At 43.5% G+C, this 18,732-nt stretch overlaps 1 protein-coding gene and 1 pseudogene across 1 annotated transcript in view; one reads left to right on the top strand and one right to left on the bottom strand.

Moving 5' to 3' along the window:
* Positions 1-616, bottom strand: part of SLC19A3 (solute carrier family 19 member 3) — a 24,155-nt gene extending 23,539 nt beyond the window's left edge. Inside the window, exon 1 of the mRNA XM_024124468.2 lies at positions 550-616. The gene's annotated coding sequence lies outside the window, so the exon portion shown is untranslated. The remainder of the gene's footprint in view (positions 1-549) is intronic.
* Positions 617-11,439: 10,823 nt separating this feature from the next.
* LOC102993130 (protein YAE1 homolog) lies at positions 11,440-12,163 on the top strand (annotated as a pseudogene).
* Positions 12,164-18,732: the final 6,569 nt, after the last annotated feature.

Consider the following 18,732-nt stretch of genomic DNA (forward strand, 5'->3'; position numbering starts at 1 on the left):
CCTGCATCGGCAGGCGGACTCTCAACCACTGCGCCACCAGGGAAGCCACGACTGTATTATTTTAAAATTTCAGTTAAAGTAGTCTCAATAGGGTCCCGGATCTCTTACCTTTAAAGTCCCCTTTCTTTTCCTCACTAGGACCTTTTCGACATTCTTGGACGGGGATTTGGAATTGTGCGCTAAGCTTTCTTTTTAGTTAAAAGCTGTGACCATGGATGTAACTATGGGGAATGCTGGTCCTTTACCAGAATTCAGGTTTTATTTAATCTGCTTTCCCAGGGGGTTGAAAGTAGCAATTCTAGCCAAACCTACTTGGGCGAGTCTCAGCACTGTGGGTGGCGGAGCTATGGACCCGAGGGAGAGCAGCGGCAGGAAGCAGCTGGCTGGCCGCCAAGGGCCCCGGGATGTAACCCAGGCCAGTCCGAACCCGCCTGCTACAGCGCAGGTACCCGCCCGGCTCAAGCTCCCCAAACTGGGGGCAGGAGTGGCGAGGCGGCCGAGGGATGAAGGTATTTCTTCAGTTAATTTACCTCCTGGAGACATTCTTACCTACAGGAGGGGATTTCTGTTCGCCAACTCGCTCACAGCCCGGGATATCAAGCCCCCGGGACCAGCACCCTCAGCAGTCTGATGAAGCCAGGCTCTAAAGGTAGCAGCGGGGGCGGGGTCGGAGGCGGGGCAAGGGCGGGGCCGGCCCTTCTCGGAGCCGGGGGCCCCGCCCCAAAGTTTTGTGTGGGCTCTTTACAAGCTTCCAGAACCTTTGAACTAGAGGCGGGAGTCCGCAGTCTGCGGGCAAACAACTCTGTACCTGAAAAGACCAACTGAAAGTAGTATGTTGATACCCAACGAAATAAAGCAAGATGAGCAGAATGCAGTGTCGATCATCTGCTTATAAATATGTCATTTCGTATAAGTCCATTTATTCCAAAAATTTATGAGAGAGGCTCAGTCATGATCCCCATGTTGCAAATAAAGTGAGGCTGAAGGAAATAAGACTGGTAAATAGAGAAGCCTGGATTTTTGTCAGAATATCCTGGCTCCAGAGCCAATGTTTGTAGCCATTGTTTTGGTTTTGTTTTTAAAGGTGGTGAGGTGGTGGTTTTCCGGAGCTTTGAGAATTTTCGAATACAAATAGTCCATTTATTAAATACTTTTTATTAAGCAGAGATTTTAAAAAAAGCATTATGAAGTTCTCATTGGTTAAAATAGATTTTTGTTTTTAAACTTTTTTTCTTTATCTGTTGCTGGAAATAGAAAACTCTCTCCAGAGATGAACACTGCTTGGTTTCTAAAGGCTCCTAGTGAAAATGGAATTGATTAAAAGTCTCCCCAGGTGTCTTGGGTCACTAAGTCCTATTGGCTTAGATTTTCTATTCTCATCTTCCTGTGACTTTTAAGAAGTCTGCCTATAAATTACCAGGATGCACCACAGGCGTGGCAATGAGTAAATTGTAGGGCCCTCCCCGGGAAAACTGAAATTTTCTTAAAGGTGAGGGTGTCATGTATTTCCTCTACACATCTCCCTGAAGAGACCTCCTCACCTTGGACCTTGAGAAGTTTACTGCTGTGTTTCTCTGATATCTCTTAGCCATAGTCTAAGCCAGAGAGAGACGATGAGGAATTCTTTCATCCATAGAAACCTAAACATATTTGCTGAGGAGATGATGTGAGGATTCCATTCTGTATGATCCAGTGGTGGGAGGGGGGGTGGGTGAGGGCATAGATGACAAGGGATGAGCCATGTGTTAACAGCTGTTGTCTTGGGTGATGGTTCTTAGGAATTTCTTCTACTCTTCTCCACTTTTGTGCGTGTTTGACATTTTCTATGATTAAAAAAGTTTAAAAAAATCATCTGTTCATTATGAAGCTATTTCTTGAGTACATATATGTGCCAGTCACTGTTCTAGGTGCTAGAGAAATGTCAATGAACAAGAGTGAGAATCTTTCATTCTAGTTGGCTGTGGGGTGAGGCAGAGAGAATGACAAAGGGTAAGTGTGGTAAAGTCATGAATGTTATGGTATGTTAGAAAGTGGTGAGTACTATGGGAAAGAAAAAAAGAGTAGAGGTCAGGTGAGGGTGTAGAATGATGGAGAACAGGGCAAAGTCCTGAGCCTTGGGTACCAATGCTGGGAAAGGACCTGCAGAGAAGGCTGAATAGGAAGGAGAAAAAAAAGGGTGCGGTGGTGTTATCAGGGAGGAGGGAGTGGTCAACTGTGTCATTTGTTTCTGGGAGGCGGGATGAAAAGCCCTGTGGAAGGTGTCAACTATTCCCTTGGTTGGTTTATACAGGAAGTGAATTGAGTGTCTCTTACATTGGTACTCATCAAAGTGGTGGCAATAATGTACCCAAAAATCTATTTGAATTGCTGATATAGGATCAATCACTGAGAAAAGGTGACCAGACAAAGAAAACTGAAATAGAAAGCTGTGTTGTAATTGACTCTCCATTTCCCCCTCTGATGTTGACTCCTTGAAGGCAAGTGATTAGCCTCAGACCTCTAGTGCTTGGCTGAATATCTGGCCTAATACAGCACGTATTTGCTGGCTGAATGAGTGAGTAAAAAACACATAGAGTGAGGGGGTGAAGCTCTGACCAGCCACACTGGGGCTGTCAACTCTTAAAACCAGAACTCAGATGCAGACACAGATGTCACAACAGCATCTGTAGGAGAGCACAGGAATTTCCCTCAATGATATTGACAACTAAAGGTTGGGGATTTCCCCCCAAATTTCTATCTTTACTGTAAAACCAGATATAGGACAGTAGAGGACCAATCATCCATTAACTGAAACCTATCCTGATCTTTGAGTATCACTTTTTGTCTTTTGTGCCATTGGCTCCACCTATGGGCTGGTATACATCTCATAGAAGAGACACATTAGAATAAGGAAAGATCATTTTTTAATTAAGAGAGAGTTGGTTTTTTTTTTTTTTTTTTTTTTTTTTACAAAACATAGAAACGGGGAAAAAGTAAATGTACAACAGAAAAGAACAAAAAATCCATCGTATGTAATGTTTTCAAAAAAACGAAATATTACCTATCATGATTTTACTTCGTTAGGTTTATAACATAAATAGATTTTTGACACGAGCGGCTGTGTTCCCACGCACTAATGTTGGTAATGTATGCTGGTCTTTTATCTTTTTTTTCCAAGTGGAGACAAGATTACAAAGATGACAGAGAATAAATACCTCCTTATGCTAAGTTCTGAAGTTACAGGGAGAAGAAATTGTCATCATGACACCACACTGAAGGGAAAGAACAAGCCCTGAAACTTAAGCCTAAAAGGGGCAGAAGGACAGTTCCAAGGCATCAAGGTACCTGGGACAGGAAAAAGAGGGCAGGACGGATGCAGGAGAGTCTTACCAAAGGCTGTGAGCTGAGCTCCCAGCATCTCTTACCCTAGAGGCAGAGCCCATCGGCTAACCTAGCAGCAGCATTGCTTCCGGCAGCGGCTCTCGTGCTGGCAGCAGCCCTTCCGCAGCCGCGGCCACACGGGCTGCAGCTCTGGATGCGGCGATGGCGGCAGACCGCGGGGACGCTGCAGCAGCCCCCAGAGCAGCCGGGGCAGCAGGGGCAGCAGCTGACCCGGGAGCGTCTGCACGGGGCGCAGCTGCCGCCACCCCAGCCGAGGCAGCCACCACACCTTCCACAGCCACAGCTGCCCACGGTGTCAAGTAGGGAGGACGCGAGGGAGATGAGGAGGGAGACCCAGGAGGGGAGGGAGGTCTGGTGCCGCCTTCTGTGGGGGGAGGGCCTTAAATACTGACAGCCCCCCCTTTTTTAGCCCAATTTCCACAGAAGAATCTCACAAGACCTTTTATTTACTTCCTTCCTGAGTACCTGTGTCATGATAACTTGCTATTTTTAGCAAGCAGCCTCATAACCTTGAGTTTTCTGTTAGGGATGAAATAGTTGTGTGTTACATCTTTAGTTCAGAAGTAGAAAAGTGACGGCTGATGTGTAGGGAAGCAGCAGCCCCAGGGGCCTCAGAACGTTGTCTGCATCTCAGACACGACCATCCTAGACGGTTCGAGTTCCCACAAGTGCAGAAGAGTTTCTCCACGATGCCGGGCACCCGAACTGGAGGGCTGGGAGAGTCCTGACAGCCTGTCGGTGGGTGAGAAGTAGATCAAAGGAGGGCCTTTTCAGGCTTCTTCCTCTCGCTTTCAAAAGGTAAACGAAGAATGCTGAACAGGTAGAGCCAGCCAGATGGACACCAGTCATTTCAAATAAACATTCCCCTGGGCCATGATCGGGCTGAAACGCTGGGCTGGCCACAGGTCTTAAACCTGGAGAGGCACGAGAGAAGGCCAGCCACCAGATGAAATCTTTTTTATTTTTGTTTTCCCACTTAATTAACAGACAAACAACAAGTAGGAACTTCCCTCTTAGCAGATGACTTAGGAGTAGGCTACACAAAATTATATTTTTAGCATCTGACATCACACGAGTTTTTTGTTGTCGTTGTTTTTTTGTAATGTACACCAGTCATTTCAAATAAACATTCCCCTGGGCCATGATCGGGCTGAAACGCTGGGCTGGCCACAGGTCTTAAACCTGGAGAGGCACGAGAGAAGGCCAGCCACCAGATGAAATCTTTTTTATTTTTGTTTTCCCAATTAATTAACAAACAACAAGTAGGAACTTCCCTCTCAGCAGATGACTTAGGAGTAGGTTACACAAAATTATATTTTTAGCATCTGACATCACACGAGTTTTTTGTTGTCGTTGTTTTTTCCTAGTTGCTCCGCGGCATGTGGGATCCTCCCAGACCAGGGCTCGAACCCGTGTCCCCTGCACTGGCAGGCGGACTCTCAACCACTGCACCCCCAAGGAGGCCCAAGTTTACCTTTTGAAAGCGAGAGGAAGAAGCCTGAAAAGGCCCTCCTTTGATCTACTTCTCACCCACCGACAGGCTGTCAGGACTCTCCCAGCCCTCCAGTTCGGGTGCCCGGCATCGTGGAGAAACTCTTCTGCACTTGTGGGAACTCGAACCGTCTAGGATGGTCGTGTCTGAGATGCAGACAACGTTCTGAGGCCCCTGGGGCTGCTGCTTCCCTACACATCAGCCGTCACTTTTCTACTTCTGAACTAAAGATGTAACACACAACTATTTCATCCCTAACAGAAAACTCAAGGTTATGAGGCTGCTTGCTAAAAATAGCAAGTTATCATGACACAGGTACTCAGGAAGGAAGTAAATAAAAGGTCTTGTGAGATTCTTCTGTGGAAATTGGGCTAAAAAAGGGGGGGCTGTCAGTATTTAAGGCCCTCCCCCCACAGAAGGCGGCACCAGACCTCCCTCCCCTCCTGGGTCTCCCTCCTCATCTCCCTCGCGTCCTCCCTACTTGACACCGTGGGCAGCTGTGGCTGTGGAAGGTGTGGTGGCTGCCTCGGCTGGGGTGGCGGCAGCTGCACCCGGTGCAGACGCTCCCGGGTCGGCTGCTGCCCCAGCTGCTGCCCCTGTTGCCCCGGCTGCTCTGGGGGCTGCTGCAGCGTCCCCGCGGTCTGCCGCCATCGCCGCACCCGGAGCTGCAGCCCGTGTGGCTGCGGCTGCGGAAGGGCTGCTGCCAGCACGAGAGCTGCTGCCGGAAGCAACGCTGCTGCTAAGCGGGCTGGTCTGCAGGTGCTGCTGGGGCGTCTGATTGCTCCCGCTGCTAAGGCTTCCCTCCATCCATCCGTCTGCTGTGCGCTGTCTCTCTGCCACCTGGGCTTTATCACACTTTCCTCTTTGGTTCTTTTTTTTTTTTTTCTTTTTTTTTTTTGCGGTACGCGGGCCTCACACTGTTGTGGCCTCTCCCGTTGCGGAGCGCAGGCTCCGGACGCGCAGGCTCAGCGGCCACGGCTCACGGGCCCAGCCGCTCCGCGGCACGTGGGATCTTCCCGGACCGGGGCACGAACCCGCGTCCCCTGCATCGGCAGGCGGGCTCTCAACCACTGCGCCACCAGGGAAGCCCTCCTCTTTGGTTCGTATTCTCTGACTTTAAGTAACTTTCTCCATTTTTAATATGGTCACGTGGATATTTGTTTTATTCAATGTCATCCAAGAAAAAAGATGGAGAACATCTTGGTTATTGAGCTCAGAAAAATGAGGTAATGATTTACACCTTTGTTGTTGAATTCTTTTCTGTCTATGCATTGTCTTCTTGTTTTTACCATAAATGTTCCGTCCTTCCTGTGGCCATAAAGTTTCTTCTAGATGGTGCCCTAAAAATCTCTTAATAAAATACAAAAATAAATTCTGAACAGTTTCCCTTGTTTTATGATTAGAGTTGTTTTTATTAAACTAGCTTTAATTATGGTCTTCCATGGGCGGGGGCTCTCAAGGATACACAAATATTATGCCCTGGTGTGATTTACAATCCAGCCATACACAAATGACCATGAACACAACACAGAATAGTAATAAACATACCAAAAGTCCATGATGTTGTGTATCATGGCAGGAGGGACTCCTCATGGTTGGATGGGAAATGGGTGCAAAGGGTAGAGTAGCTTCAAGAAAGAGATGACATTTTGAGATGTGTTTTGAAGAATTAGTAAGGTTTTGACAGGTGAAGATGTTTGGAGGCAGATATTTTAGAAGTAGGGCAAACAAATGAGGGATGGGATGGTTCAAGACACATATGGGAAGTAGCAAGCCATGAGTTTGACCTAAGTACAGAGTATGTCAATATAAATAGTTAGAAATGAGCACTGTAAAGGCTAGGTCTGTCATTTACAATGACAGCACTGACCAGCATACACTTTGCCCTTAAAAGCCAGGCATTCTTCTAAGAATGTACTACATGTTTTGTTAGAAGCACTATTATTATGCCCATTGCACAGAGAGGTTAAATAACTTGCTTGAAGCACACAGCAGCTGCTGGTGGTGGAGCTCTGACACGCAGCAATGCTGTAGGCCAGTGAAGGTTTTCGAGAAGGGACTTTGGTGCAGCAACCTGCAGAGTTAATTGGTTCATGGGGAGAACAGCAGCTATGTCAGTAATCCTGGGACAAACAATAAGGACTTGAAACAATGGCAGAGTAGGGACAGCCAGGGTATTTGTGGGCAAGCACAAACCCCAATAAATGTCTACAACGTCTACCATTACACATAGGCGAGATAACAGTGGTGATTGCTGTGGGCTGAATTGTATCCCCCAGACTCATGTGCTGAAGTCCTAACCTCCAACGTGACAGTATTTGGAGATGGGCTCTTTGGGAATTAATTATGTTTAGATGAGGTCCTGAAGGTGTGGGCCTCATGATAGGATCAGGACAAGAAGAGGAAGAGATACCAGAGCTCTCTCTCTGCCATGTGAAGGCACAGTGAGAAGGTGGCTGTCTACAAACCAGGAAGAAAGCCCTCACCAGAACCCAGACCATACTGGTACACTGATCTCAGACTTCCAGCCTCCAGAAAATGTGAGAAAATAAATCCCTGCTGCGTAAGCCCCCCAGGCTATGGTATTTGGTTATGGCAGCCTAAGGTGACTGACAGAATGATGGAACAGTATATGGTGGCCTTTATTCTTTTTTTCTGAGAGATATGGGATACTGTACAAGGTAGCCCATTTTCAAATTTGTATTAAATAGGGACAACAATTAGGTGAGGGACTGACCATTTCCTTTAAGGTTGTTTGTTTCACTCTGTAAGGCATAAAGGGAGTTGATAACAACCTAAAAGAGCCGTCCAAGGAATTACAGGTTAAATTCTCTCATAAATCATTCTGTTCCGCTTCATGGTGGATTTACTCTATTCCAGAGGCATGAGTGTTTCAAGAAGAAGCAGGTCTGCTTAATTTGCTACGTTGGCTAAACCAAAGAAGATCTAGGCTTGAAAAAAATCGCTGTTTTGGTCTGCTTATCTAATCAAGATCTTTTGCCTTCATTTCTAAGAGGAATATTAGATTCAGATTGTAGACACTAAACATACTTTGTGTGGATCATAGGGCTTGGCACATACTATAGTTTGCTAATAAATACTGTTTGAGTAGATACTGTGTATATTGTGTGTGTGTATATGTGTGTGTGTGTATATATATATATATATATGTATACACACACACACTAAACATACTTTGTGTGGATCATAGGGCTTGGCACATACTATAGTTTGCTAATAAATACTGTTTGAGTAGATACTGTGTATATTGTGTGTGTGTATATGTGTGTGTGTGTATATATATATATATATGTATACACACACACACACCTTACACTTTGGAAAGGTGAAATTTCGTCCATTTAGATTTCTCTTTGGACTTGACTTATGGTTCTCTTTGCTGTCCAAGGAAAACAGACCAATTTTCATAAAGATGCCTGAAGTTAAAACAGAGCCTTACTGACTTTCTGTATTTGTCGGTGACTCAGGTTTCGTCAGCATGAGAGTATCTTTAGAACTTGGCAAGAACCTGAACTAATAGCATGGTGCCTTCAATCTACCCTACATTTTCAACTGATTTCAGTAATAACTGTTTTTTAATATTTGTTAGACTAATTAACCTAAAATAATATGATACTGAATTAAGCCTCCAGTGATAAAGAAAAAAGTATTCTAATATTTAGTTTTTAATTACATAAATATCAAGGATCAATTACTAAGAAATACGGTGTAACATACTAAACAATTTAACTAACTTCTAAGTCCATCATCCGCCAAGAGTACATACTGCATTCATTTCCTAAGGATGTCATAACAAAATACCACAGAATGAGTGGCTTGAACAACAGAAATTTATTTATTTTATTTAAATTTATACTTCCAGTTCTGGGGGCTGGAAGTCCAAGATCAAGGTCTTGGGAGGTTTGGTTTCTCCTGAGGCCTCTCGATACTAAGGCCTCTTGGTTTGCAGACAGGTATCTTCTTGCCTTTTTACTGTGTGCTAACATCCCTACTGTCTCTTTCTCTTCTTATAAGGACCTCTGTAATATTGGATCAGAGCCTCACCCTTAATGACCTCCTTTATCTTTAATTACCTTCTGAAGGGTCCTATCTCCAAATACAGTCACACTGGAGATTAAACCTTCAACATATGAATTTTGAGGGGACACAATTCAGTTCATAACACATACTCTTACTGTAAACCCACCAAGGTGGAGTAGTTTAAACAGAACACATAGTATTAAGGGACCCTCAAACTAGGATCAAAATTAACTTCTAAGAATAAAATTAGGAAGATTTCTAATATAATCTATGCATCCTACAGGGGCAAAATGATGTGTGTACCAGGATATTTGTTGCGTTATTTGTAGAAGGAAAAAAAATGGAAACCTTTAAAGATCCATCCAAGGAAGACTTAGTTAAGTTACAGTACATAGATGAAAAAGAATAAAATGTAGCAATGAACAAAAATGAAGCAGCTGTCTATGTATTACTTTCAAAGTGAGGAACAGACTGGTAAACTACGCTTTAGAACAGGTGTCCACAACCCCAGGGCCACAGACGGCTACCTGTTAGGAACCAGGCCGCACAGCAGGAGGTGAGCGAGCGAAGCTTCATCTGCTGCTCTCCATCGCTCCCATTACGGCCTGAACAACCCCCTCTGCCCGCCCTGTCGGTGGAAAAATTTTCTTCCAGGAAACCTTGAAACCTGGCGCCAAAAAGGTTCCGGACCGCTGCTTTAGAAAGATACTCAAGATAATGACAAGGGAGGGGAATTGGGTGGCTGAAGGACAGGAGAGGGAGGGAAATTTGTTTTTCACTGTTTGTCTTTTTTTGTACATTCAAATTTTTGCACCATTTTTTTCAGAGGAAAAAAAAAGTCATGATGACGTCAGTTCATGAAGAAATAATCCAAGCCAAGAAACTGCCTGGGGATGTATGATCAAGGAGATTCAGGAACACCTGAAATCTGATTAGGTAGTTATGGGTGTAACCTCAGGGAGGTATGACTGGGACAGTTTACAGCTAAGACACTTAAAATTGACGCTGTCTTTGAAGAACTAGTTAAAATGAGCTGTTGCCATCTCAGCCACACTTTAAAAAAATGGCACAGGTAGTATATGAACACAAGACTGGAAAAATGCAAACAATATAGAAGTTTATGAAGTATGAAGCAAGATGTCTGTCCCATTCCTGTGCCAGCATACGACTGTCTTTTTTCATTTAAGTATAGGTATTTTCACATTCAGAAGCATACCTTATTGATTTTTATTTTTTTGGAATAGCAGTGAAATCAAGAAAGAGACTCCGGGCTTCCCTGGTGGCGCAGTGGTTAAGAATCCGCCTGCCAATGCAGGGGACACGGGTTCGAGCCCTGGTCTGGGAAGAGCCCACGTGCCGCGGAGCGACTGGGCCCGTGAGCCTCAACTACTGAGCCTGCGTGTCTGGAGCCTGTGCTCCGCAACAAGAGAGGCCATGATAGTGAGAGGCTCGCGCACCGCGATGAAGAGTGGCCCCCGCGCGCCGCAACTAGAGAAAGCCCTCGCGCAGAAACCAAGACCCGACACGGCAAAAATAAATAAATAAATTAATAAACTCCTACCCCCAACATCTTCTTTATTAAAAAAAAAAAAAAAAGAAAGAGACTCCAACGAGAGTCAGGTCTCTTCTGGGCACCCCACCAATCAGCTTTGCTGACATTATTTGGTGATATTATTGTATTTTTCCACACCCCTCAAACTTTGACATGAACAACGTGAATTGAATATTAGCATTTCTGTTTAAAACTCATTGTCATTTGAAGGCTTCTCCTGACCAAGTCTCTATGTGATCTGGTCCTTGGCTATTGGCTTCTAGTGTTCTCCCACACTCTGTGCTCCAGGCAGTCTGTTCATTAATCTTCCCTGCCTCACGGCCTTTGCACCTACTGTTCCATCTTCCTAGAACACACTTTCCCTAGATTTTTGCACTTCTGGCCCCTTGTCATCCTTCAGTCAAAAGCTACTTCCTCAGAGATGCCTTCTGCCTTTGCTCTGTTTGACTGTCATCATAGCATTTCTCACATACTGAAATGATAGGAATTTGCCTTTTATGGTCTAATCCCTCCCGTATTTAGTGCAAGTGTCATGAGAGTGTGGTTTAGTGCTATGTCTCCAGAACCAGGAATAGCTTGTGCTGGTCACTCAATACAAATCAGTAGAGTGAAAAAAAGAAAAAGAACGAGTAACTGAATGTCTGTAGAGATTGGACTAGTGTTACCCAACTCAGGTCTGGCTGCTTGCTGCTTGAAAATCAATACCCAAGAGAGGCAAATATTGGTAGAAAGGAAAGTTGCTTTTAATCAGCATGCTGACAATCTGGGGAGATGGTGGACTCAGTGTCCCCCAGAAACCACCTCCAAAGATTCTGCTCAGCCATGAAAGTTTTTAAGAGGACAAAGAGAAGGGATCTCAGTTAGTCATTGAGATAAGGGGTCAGAGTTGTCCTTCCCCACTGTGTGCAGACTTGTGTGCAGCAATCCCACTACTGGTCATATACCCTGAGAAAACCACAATTCAAAAAGAGTCATGTGCCTTTGGTCCAAGGTCCTGGAGAGGAGGGGGTACGTGTTTGACGAGGAAGCTGTCGAGTCGGTTCTGGTGCAGCGGGAACGGCAGAGCCACATGCAGAGACGAGTCAAAGAAGGCTATAGAGATGGAATAGATGCTGGCAAAGCAGTTACTCTTCAACAAGGTTTCAATCAAGGTTATAAGGAAGGTGCAGAAGTCATTATAAACTATGGACAGCTCAGAGGAACATTGAGTGCTTCGCTCTCCTGGGTGTCACCTTCATGATAATAGTTCGGCTTTGATCAGTAAAATAAATAATCTTCTGGATGCAGCTGGCCAGTGTGAAGACTATGTGTTCATACATCTGAAATTAATCACTCCACAGCCCCATGTTGTAGATTTATTGGACTCCATTCAGGATATGGACCTTTGTCATATAGCTCCAGCTGAGGAAAAGATTGATGAAGCTAAAGATGAAAGAGTCTATGAAAATAATGCTGAGTTTAACAAAAACTGTAGCAAGAATCTTAGTGGGGTAGATTGTTCGTCTTTAGAATGTTGTAGAACACAGGAGCGTGCACATTCTGAAAACCCAAGCCTCACCTGGATTTTAGAACAGACAGCCAGTTTGGTAAGACAGCTGGGAGTATCAATAGACATATTACCGCACCTCAAACAACTATAAAAATTATCTTCACTTTAATAATGAAAATAATATTCAGAACATTCTTAGAACATTTTGTTTCTGAACAAGCTAACCAAAATTTGTACTGGTTTCTACATTGAACACTTCACTTGTGAGGTTATCCTTCATGGAGGTTTGAAATGTCTTCAAAATTAACACTATTTACTATAAGCCTATTTTCTTTGTCACTGGTAATTTTTATGTGGTTTCAGATATGCTCGGAGATTCCAGTTGTCATCATTTTCAAATTTCTGATCAAAATCAAGCATTTTTGGACTCATTATTAGCAGACATGAACAAGAATCAGACTACAGTTAACCCTTCAACAACACAGGTTTTAGGGGTACCCACCCACCATGCAGTCAAAAATCCGCATATTACTTATAGCTGACCCTCCATACCTGCAGTTGTGAGTCTCAGATTCAACCAACCTCAGGTCGTACGGTACTGTAGTATTTACTACTGAAAAAAATCCAAGTATAAGTGGACCCTCAGAGTTCAAACCCATGTGGTTCAAGCATCAAATGTTATTTTGTAAGGACTTAGCCCTACCTTCCGCTCTTATCACATTGTCTTGTGATTAGGACCTTATCAACTAATCAGACCAAAGTTACAAAAATTACCTAATGGCTAAAGTAGACACACATAGATACACATAGATATATATAGATATGTAGACATATATATATTGAAATTAAGAGGCTAATAAGTGTAAAGCTGAAAAAATGTTTACATTGATAATTAAAACAAAATACTAAAGCTTGTTTTAGTATTTTTTATTGAGGTATAATTGATTTATAATGTTTCAGGTATACAGCAAAGTGATTCAGTTATACATATTTTTTCAGATTTTTTTCCATTATAGGTTATTACAAAATATTGAATATAGTTCCCTGTGCTATATAGTAGGTCCTTTTTGTTTACTTTATATATAGTAAAGTGTCTATGTTAATCCCAAACTTCTAATTTATCCCCACCTCCTTTCCCTTTTGGTAACCATAAGTTTGTTTTCTATGTCTGTGAGTCTATTTCTGTTTTGTAGATAAGTTCATTTGTACCATTTTTTAAGATTCCACATATAAGTGGTATCATACTATATTTGTTAAAGTTTGTTTCAGTTTTGCATTTATTAAAAGTAAGGACACAATTCTGTGAAAAATACTGAAAATACATTTCATGCTAAAGTAAAAAAAAAAAAAAAAGAGTCATGTACCACAGTGTTCATTGCAGTGCTATTTACAATAGCCAGGACATGGAAGCATCCTAAGTGTCCATTGACAGATGAATGGATAAAGAAGATGTGGCACATATATACAATGGAATATTACTCAGGCATAAAAAGAAACGAAATTGAGTTATTTGTAGTGAGGTGGATGGACCTAGAGACTGTCATACCGAGTGAAGTAAGTCAGAAAGAGAAAAACAAATACCGTAAGCTAACACATATATATGGAGTTTAAAAAAAGAAAATGGTTCTGATGAACCTAGGGGCAGGACAAGAATAAAAACAGAGATGTAGAGAATAGACTTGAGGACACGGGGAGGAGAAAGGGTAAGCTGGGACGAAGTGAGAGAGTGGCATTGACATATATACACTAAAAAATGTAAAATAAATAGCTAGTGGGAATCAGCTGCATAGCACAGGGAGATCAGCTCGGTGTTTTGTGACCACCTAGAGGGGTGGGACAGGGAGGGTGGGAGGGATACGCAAGAGGGAGGAGATATGGGGATATACATATGTATATAGCTGATTCACTTTGTTATACAGCAGAAATCAACACAGCATTGTAAAGCAATTATACTCCAATAAAGATGTTAAAAACCAAAGAAACACAAAGCTTTATTAGTTTTGAAAAAAATAGCTTATTACTTATATATGTTCACAACCACATTGTCAATGTGTATTCTCCATTCAGTAGACAACTTTCTTTTTCTTGGCCATTATTTGGCTAAGACTCTAATCGCAACAACATTTCTTGATGTGTTTGGGATTCAGTGAGCAATATCCCCACTTCCAGAACCTAAATTTACAGGTGAAGATACTTAGTGTAATTGAACTCAGGTTGGGCTGCTGGCCACCCAACAACCAATACGTCAAGGGGCAAGCTTTGGTAGAGAAGAAAGATGCTTTATTCAGAAAAGCTGGCAATCTGGGGAGAAGATGGACTTGCATCCAGAGACCAACTCCCAAGATTTTGCTCAGCCAGGACAATTTTTTTTTGCCAGGACAATTTTTAAAGAAAAAAAGGGGAAACAATCTCAGTTAACCATTAAGGCAGGAGGTCATTTTTCCATTGCATGCAGGACTGCTGACTTCTACCGATCTTCCTTTGGATGCTGTCTTGCTCATGTGGTCCACCTTTAGTTGGATGTTCTCTTGGCCCTGTGGTTTGCCTGCACCCACAGGGTCCGCCTGCAAATTTTCCTAGGGGAAGCTAGGGGTAGAGAGTCAGTCATTCTTTACTTCATTCTTCATTCTTATTCCTGCTTATCCAGGAAAGGAATCAACACGTTAGGCAAGGTATTACGTATATTTAGAAATAAGGAGCTAAGTTAAATGTTGCCTAATGATCTCATCTTTATGATTAACATCTAAGGAAAACAAGGATGAACAAACAGAAAAGGGGCAAAGGAGCTGCTTAGCAAATCATATAGACAGCTTCCTGGAGCACAGGATGAGGATGCCTCCACGTGCATAGGTGTGTGCAGGGTTGCTGGACTATATCCCAATGATGCTAATTCATGAGAGGCAGTTGGCTGGCATTCAGGATGGCATTTTGGAGGGTTGGCCTGAGGAATTGGTGAAGAAGATCATGGTTGGTCTTGGTGTCCTCACCCCATCCCCATTCTGCGCTTTAGGTTGATGGGGTGAAAGAGGAGGAGAGCTCATGCTTTCACCTGTATTCAGTGACTCATATGTTCCCTTTCTTTTCCAAAACCTACACCCAGGAACCATTTGATAGCAGAAGTCAGTTACTAAAATCTGTGTGAATACATGAAAGGCGGCAGGTCCCAGGTATGCTTTCATTTAACATTTTACTTTAAATGGGGTATGGTTTGCCTTTGAAGGTACATCAGCTACGGTTACTGGTTGGGGCTGGAGTACTTTTGTGGTGTTCTGCACACAAGTTCTGGTCTACAGAAGAAAGCTGGCTGCATAGATAGCACAAAGAATGCTCACTTGCTTGAATGACAATTATGCAAAATAAGGGTGCCGGCCCTTTGCACACAGCACAAGAGAGTAAAGTGCACCAGACGAGGAAAGGGCAAAGTTTCAAAATTGTCTGTAAAGCATCTTTACAGCCATTTCCCCAGGCTCTGTTTTCACAGTGGAGAAAACAGCTTCTTAAATGACTAACACAGTCATAGCTATGTTCTTTGTCTTCAAAAGAGCATGAGGTATTTTGTTGAATATGTGTGGAAACATGTTTCTGTGTGCATTTAAAATCAAACATTAACAAAAGCATAGAAGATGCTTTGTTTTCTTTTCTTGCACTTAGCCCCTTGCCTGCCACCTATTTCTAGGTAAAATTACAGAAGTGGGATCATCATGGTACATATATATGGGTGTGCACAGTATCTTAGATAAGGTGTCGCATATGTTACACAGATAAAAGCGAGTTATAGGTAAAAGTGACATCCTCCCCTCCACCCCATAGTTTTCGAGTTTGCCTGCTAGTTCTGAGAGCAGAGAATGAAAGAAGTTCAAAAAGACAAATTTATATCTGGAGAACAGGGAAGGATTAGACAAGGAAAGGAAATAGGTGGTTCATGAGAGACGAAAGCCCAGACTGAGTTCTTTGGAAATTTGGGGGTAGTTTTGAGAGACAGGGGAGACGTGAGAAGTTTGGCCACACTCTGGTGTGGAGGGCACTGGAGAGTCAGGAGATGAAAATGTTTAGGATGTTTTTTTCTGGCTTCTGTGATCCGTTTCCCACTTTGAACTTTGCTAAGAGGTTGCAGGGAAGATTTATTTATTTATTTTTCAATATGAATTGATAATTCATATTGTCATTTTTCCTGGGTAACTGTGATTCTGTACTGAGATAGACCACAAGGCAATGCAGCTTTTCTAAAAGGCACCCATCTTCTCCCAGAGCCTCGGAAGATCATGGCTCTGCTGTCACCTTGAGTTTCTTCAGTGAGACCCATTTAGACTTTGGAACTCTGGGACTGTAAGATAATACATTTGTATTTTAAGCCACAGAGTTTGTGGTAATTTGTTACAGCAGCAATAAAAAACTAATACAGTGGATGTTCACTATCTCTCTGGAGGATGATTTGCTGTCGGTTGAATGTGTAACCATGGCTAGTAATGTCGTATCCCCAGAGCTATACCGGGCTTGGCACGTAGAGGGTCATCAGCAGGACGGACAAGGCTTTACTGAATGAGTGAGTGAATGAATGAATGATGATGACGTTTACATGCTTTTGACTTTATTGCTTCTTTGATGTAGGCAATGGCTGGAATCAAAATACTGGAGTTCTCAGCCACGTAGGTAATGCTTGGGGTGTCCCCGCTCAGGTCTACACATGTATTTTGACCATCACCATCCAGCCTCTGGACACCAGGAAGTGGCAATCTTCTGTGTTCCCTTTCTTTTCTATGATTTAACAATCATACCTTGTTACTTGGTCAGGGTCATACACTTAGATTTCACCTCTGACTAAAGTCTCAAGTTTAGATTTTAAGCACACAGGGGTCTGTGGGGCATAAACATAAGTAAAACGAATAAAAATAAAAATTTCATAAAATTGTTAGTGTGCTTAATCAAATAAATGCTATTTTTTTTCTTTAGCCAATCAATTTCTAATGGAAATGTAATACATTTTTTTAAATGTAAAGAATTATCCTTAGGCTACCAATTTTTCTTTATTTCCATAGAAAATAGAAATAGTGAACTTAGAGCCAAATTGCAGGGAGTTCTGTTCAGTTCAGCTCAATTTATTACATATTTAATGGGCGCTGATTGTTTTCAGGGCTTGAGCTCAGAGAAGGATGAAGGCACCTGTCCTTGCCCAGGAGCACGTCAGGCTAGCGCCAGATCTAGACACACTGGGTCTTCTAAAAAGTCTGCTTTCTGTGGACACGGACCACACGTCAGCCTAGGGCAGCCCTGCTCAGTCAAAATTCAGAATGGTCAGCAAGAGGCAAAGGTGGGAGTCTTCAGAAAACCCACTAGCAATTAAGAAGGTTTCTATTATCTACTGTTGCCTCACTGAAGCACCCCAAGACTTAGTGGTTTAAAACAACAGCTGCTTTATGACCGCCTGCAGGTCTGTGGGCTGGCAGGGTTCAGCTTGGTGGTTCTTATGTCTGTGTCCTTTGGTTGCACTCAGATGGCCAGTGGGTCCTCCAGGTTCCACGCGGCAGGAAGCGCCGGCCTCTCTCCCTCTCCTAGTCTCAGGCCTCTTGTCTTCACTTGACCTCTTCCCTTCTGGAAAGGGAAGTGAAAAGGACCTCATGGTTCTCTAGAGTTAATCCAGAACCCCGGTGGACCTTTGTAAACTGAGCTGAGGTGGTCAGACTTTACCCTCCAGGCAACGGCGAACCAGACAGGACTTTGAAGCAGGGGAGTGGCACGATTAGAGCTGCTCTCAAAAGTTCCCTCCGATGAGGAAATAAAAAAACAAAGTGTTTGACCAAGCAGTTCACGGAAGGGTGGAAGGAAGCAGGGGGGAGGGGAAGGAGAAGGGGTAATTATAACCGGCCAGGAAAATTCGCAAGTAATTTGAAAATGTGAAACCCCGAGGATAGAATTAAGCGGCTCCTATGAAATAGATTCTCTCCTATTCATGTTTAAACATGAAATACTAATCACAGTCGGCTGGGAGGGGCAGACACCTCAACAGAAAATTGAAATTTAACAGTTAGTTCTTACTGAGCATTTACCATGGAACTTTCTGAGCACTTTTCACATATTAGCTCGTATGATCCACACAACGGTTTTATGAAGCAGATTCTGTTTTACGTCCATCTTTCAGACCAAAAAAAAAAAAGGCACAGAGGCATTAGTTCCCAGGGTCATTTAACTAGTAGTTGACCGAACTGGTGGTTGAATTTAGGCAACTTGGGCTCTCCAACACAGCCCTGTGCTGCCACCTTGTGGCTGCCGTTGGGAAGTGCAACAATAGAGGTGTGCCCCCGCCAGTCCGCCTGGGGACTTCAGAGCAGGCTCCCTGGAGGATGTGACCTTGAAGCAGAAATTAGGAAGGTTGGGCTGGAAGGCATTCCAGGCAGAGGCAGCAGCACGCTGCAAGGCACAAAGGCTACAGTCAAGGCGCCGTGCGGGGGTAACATGACAAATCTGCCCATCTTTTCCTTTTCTTTTGGAAGAAGATCCTTGTATATTTCTAGGACTGAAAGCGAAACCGGCCCTCCCCCAGGGTCTCAGAACTTCCTGACGAGGTTGGGATACTGGGGTTACCAGTGCACAGAAGGCCCTTTTGGAAAATGTGCTCGTGAATGTGGAGAGAAGGAGCCCATTCTTAGTGCCATATAGCTTTGTCAAGTGGAAAACCAGGGATGTGAATGGAAGAGAATCAACCCTCCTCCCCAGGACCCCCAGCCTTTGTCTTTTGTCACAGACACACTGCAGCCTCGGTGACACTTGCTCCATTTCTCC

This window comes from Physeter macrocephalus, chromosome 2 (assembly GCF_002837175.3).
Source record: "Physeter macrocephalus isolate SW-GA chromosome 2, ASM283717v5, whole genome shotgun sequence".
Classification (NCBI taxonomy): Eukaryota; Metazoa; Chordata; class Mammalia; order Artiodactyla; family Physeteridae; genus Physeter; species Physeter macrocephalus.